Raw genomic sequence first — 5,019 nt, forward strand, 5'->3', positions numbered from 1 at the left:
CTGTTTTCCGTTATCACACGTTATCTCGGAAGGAATCCCGAATCGGCACATGATATGGTCCCATATGAAGTTAATGACTTCTTTTTCTCTTATCTTCTCGAAGGCCTGCGCTTCCACCCATTTAGAGAAATAGTCAGTCATAAATAAAATAAACCTAGCTTTACCTGGTGCCTTCGCTAGGGGTCCAACAATATCCACCCACCACTTCATGAATGGCCATGGTGACAAGACTGAATGTAGTTGTTCACCGCGTTGGTGAATCATTGGTTTGAATCTCTAGCATTTGTCGCATTTTCGGACAATTTCCTTGGTGTCTTTCTCCATGCTGTCCCAATAGTAACCTGATCTGATCACCTTTCGGACTAAGGAATCGGCACCGGAGTGATTTCCGCAGGTGCCCTCGTGGATTTCTCGGAGCACGTAATATGTGTCTCCCGGCTCTAGACATACCGCTAGTGGCCCATCAAACGTTCTCCTGTACAGAGTTCCGTTCTCGTCAAGTGAGAATCGGGCTGCTTTGGTTCGCAGAGCCCTTGACTCTTTTGGGTCTGCAGGAAGCTTTCCACTTTCCAAATAATCGATGTATTTATTTCTCCAATCCCATGTCAGGCTAGTGGAGTTGATCTCGGCGTGGCCTTCCTCAATCGCTGACTTTGATAGCTAAACAAAAGTCCCGGGAAGTACGTCATCTTCCTCGATAGATGATTCCAGGTTTGCGAGGGCATCGGCCTCGCTATTTTGCTCTCGAGGTATGTGGACCAGAGTCCATTCTTTGAAGCGGTGCAATGCGACTTAAATTTTGTCTAGGTATGTTTACATCCTGTCTTCTCGAACCTCGAAGCTCCCATTTACCTTATTTACTACCAGAAGGGAATCACATTTTGCTTCGATGACTTCTGCCCCTAGGCCACTGGCCAATTCCAGACCTGCAATCATAACCTCATACCCGGCTTTGCTGTTAGTCAATTTTGTAGATTTTATAGATTGCCTAATCATACCGCCCGTAGGTGGCTTCAAGACTATACCAAGTCCGGACCTTTTCACGTTCGAGGCGCCGTTAGTGAACAAGGTCCATACCCCCGAGGATATGCCCGTTTTTAGTAGAATCTCTTTTTCTACCTCAGGCATGAGGGTAGGTGTGAAGTCAGCCACAAAATCCACCAGAATTTGGGACTTGATAGTCATTCGGGTTTGGTATTCGATATCGTACCCCCTGAGTTGGATCGCCCATTTGGCCAGAAGTCCTGACAATTCGGGCTTATGCAATATGCTTCGGAGAGGGTACGTTGTTAAAACACAAATATGATGGCATTGGAAATAAGGCTTTAATATTCGAGATGCGCTTATTAATGAAAGAGCTAACTTTTCTAGGTGTGGATGCCTGGTTTCGGCATCTCAAAGGGTCCGACTAACATAATACATAGGGAATTGCGTACATTGCTCTTCTCGAACCAGCACACCACTTACCACTACCTCGGACACAGCCAGGTACAAATACAGCGTTTCATCCTCATTTGGGGTGTGGAGTAAAGGCGGGTTCGTAAGATATCGCTTCAACTCCTCCAAAGCACGTTGGCATTCCAGAGTCCACTCGAAGCTGTTTTTCTTTTTGAGTAGGGAGAAGAAATGATGACTCCTGTCAGATGACCTTGATATGAATCGACCCAAAGCTGCTATTCGCCCAGTCAGCCGTTGCACGGCCTTCACATTGTTTACTACCGTGATCTCTTCGATGGCTTTGATTTTATCGGGATTGATCTCATTCCCCCTGTTTGACACCATGAAGCCTAAGAATTTGCCCGAACCCACTCCGAAGGCACATTTCTCTGGATTGAGTTTCATGTTGTAGCTTCTGAGGATGCCGAACGTCTCCTACAAATGACTTAAATGGTCCTCTGCGCACAGGGACTTAACTAACATATCATCAATGTAAACTTCCATGGAATTGACTATTTGGTTTTCGAACATTTTATTAACTAGACATTGGTACGTGGCCCCCGCTTTTTTAAGGCCGAAGGGCATCACATTGTAGCAATATGTACTATACTTCGTGATGAACGAAGTTTTTTCTCTGTCCTCGGGGTTCATCTGAATTGGATTATACCCTGAGTAAGCGTCGAGAAAGGTGAGGATCTCGTGGCCGGCTGTGGCATCGATCAAATGGTCGATGTTGGGCAATGGGAATGAATCTTTGGGGCACGCTATTCAAGTATTTATAATCTACACACATCCTTAATTTATTCCCTTTATTAGGAGCTACCACAACATTGGCCAACCATTCAGGATACTTTACTTCCCTAATAGATCCTATTTTGAGGAGTTTTGTTACCTCATCCTTGATAAATGCGTGTTTTACCTCGGACTGAGGTCTTCTTTTTTGCTTTACCGATTTGAACCTGGGGTCAACACCTAGTCGATGGGTGGTTATTTCAGACGGGATTCCTGTCATATCTAAATGGGACCACGTAAAGAAATCGATGTTATTAATAAGGAATTGAATGAATTCTCTCCTGAGTTCGGGGGTCAATCCCGTTCCCAGGTATACCTTTCGATCCGGGAGATGCTCAATCAAAATGGCCTGCTCCAGTTCTTCAACCATTGATTTAATGGCATCCGATTCTTTGGGGGGAAATGAAAGTTCGGGGGGCGAGGAAGTCTTCTTCATCGTTCTCGGGGATCTATTTGTCCTCTGGATCCTCTGAGGTGGGGGGCATTGGAGTAGGTGCCTCTTCATGAACTGCAAACATTTCCTCCGCCGCATGTTGTTCTCCATATACTATTTTTACACTGTCTTCTATTGGAAACTTTATCTTCTGATGAAAGATCAATGGTACTGCCCTCATGTTGTGTATCTACGGCCTTCCGAGCAATGCATTGTACCTCATGTCGCCCTTGATGACATGAAATTTTGTGTTTCGAACTGTATCAGACACATTGACCGGGAGGGTGATCTCCCCCTGCGTTGTTTCGCTGGCCATATTGAAACCTTCGAGGACTCGGGAGATAGGTATGATTTGATCGAGCAATTCGAGCTGCTCCACTACTTTCGACCTAATTATGTTGGTCGAGCTACCTGGATCCACGAGTACACGTTTAATTTGAAAATTATTCAAGAGAAATGAAATTGCTAGCGCGTCGTTTTAGGGATGAGACAAGGTCTCGAAATCCTCTTCACTGAAGGCAAGGACGTCCTCGGGCAAGCGGCCCCGCACATGCCCTTCCATTGCGGCGGAAATCTTAGCCCACTTGATCACGGGTCCTTGGGGAACGTTGGTCCCTCCGATGATCATATGAATGTTGTGCCGGGGTCTTTCCATTCCGTTTCTCTCGTTTGCTTTTCTTTCTTCCCCGGCTGGATTTTCCCGAGCTTCCTGTTGGTTTTCTCGGTGTATACCCTTGTCGGTATGGGAGCTTATACCGACGTGTTGGGTGTTGTGTGAGACCGCGTCTGCGAGAATTGGTTCTGGTGCATCCTCAAGGTTTCATGGTGGTACACCAATACCTGGAACAACTATACCATTCTCTCCACGGTCCTCGGGACCATTGTTCTCATGTGAATTCACTGAGCTTGACATTCTGACCCAAAATCAAAGATTCTTTGGACAAGAAGAAACGTGAAACATAACTTGCGTTATGCAGTAAACCATCGAGAAAACAATCACCATTATTTTTAGCCCCACGGTGGGTGCCAAATTGTTTACCGTGAAAATGGTAATTATAATTAGATTTGATTTTGTGGTTCTAAAAATACGTGATTTATTTTTATGCTAATTTTTAGGCAGTTGATGGTCAGTGTGAGACTAGAAAATAGGGTAAGAGCTTGAAGGTAATGTATCAAGCAAACGGAGTGGTTGGCAATCGAGGCCTCGAGCTGGCTTATACAGGGACTCGAGGTCGAGCTAGGCGTTAGGCTCTGAACAGTCGATGGAGAACTAACAGTTCTAAAGGCCATGATGAGGGCTCTTTATGATCAATAATGAGTAATAAATGAAGAACAATTAACGAAATACGGTGAATATAAGCAATAAATGTAAGTAATAAGATCAAAGGAGAATATGTATAAGTTAGAGAGCAGAGAATGTTCTTGTTCTTGCATTCAATGTTGTGCACGGTATCTCTACAAAATGATATGGGTTCCCTTTATATAGGAGGGGAAATCCCAACATGGTACACGCATAATTATTACAAAGAAATGTAGCTGGTACAGCTTTTTACTAGCCTGGTACAGACTAGTACTACTCTTGCAGGTATTGTCAGCTTTGGTCACGTGCCTTGGGAACCTCCCTCTTGCCCAAGGTAACCACCGATTTATGCTGCCCCAAGGTCGAGCTAAGGAACCCTCTAGGGTTGAACCTCGAACTTTGCCTCGGACCCTCCAAGTGAAGTTACGGGATGTCGCAATGATCATAAATCGGGCTTTCCGATTTTAGCCGTGTACATTTATACTGCTTTCATGCCTTACATACTCGGTACTTTATTTGTTCTAACGTCCCTTTTTCCTGGGGATGCTGCATTTCATGCCCGCAGGTCTTGATAGAGAGATTGATAGTCCTCTTAGTAGGCCATCAGCTCAGCGGAAGGTGTTGGTGCACTCCACTTGCTCCGGAGTTTCCTTTTTGGTCAGTATGCTTTGGACATGTATTGATTGGTATGGCGGGGCCCTGTCTTTACCTTTATGACATTTATGTACTCTTAGAGTCTTGTACACAAATATCATATATATGGATAATTGTATGGCCTTGTCGTCCTATGTTTTGAGTTTACAAATGATCACGTCGGCCTTACAGGGCTGCATGTCACATGTATAAGTTTGTATACCATGTTGGTTCATCCTATGTCGAGTATTCTCTTAGGTTTAATTCTAGTTATCTCATGAACGCATTTCCTGCTCATTTACCCATGATAGTATGATAAGAAGGATATGTTACATTGGTACTCAGCTGAGTTAGGCACCGGGTGCCTATTGTAGCCCTGCGGTTTGGGTCGTGACAAACTAGGTATAAGAGCAGTACTATCCTA

Source organism: Nicotiana attenuata, chromosome 1, assembly GCF_001879085.1.
Source record: "Nicotiana attenuata strain UT chromosome 1, NIATTr2, whole genome shotgun sequence".
NCBI lineage: Eukaryota > Viridiplantae > Streptophyta > Magnoliopsida > Solanales > Solanaceae > Nicotiana > Nicotiana attenuata.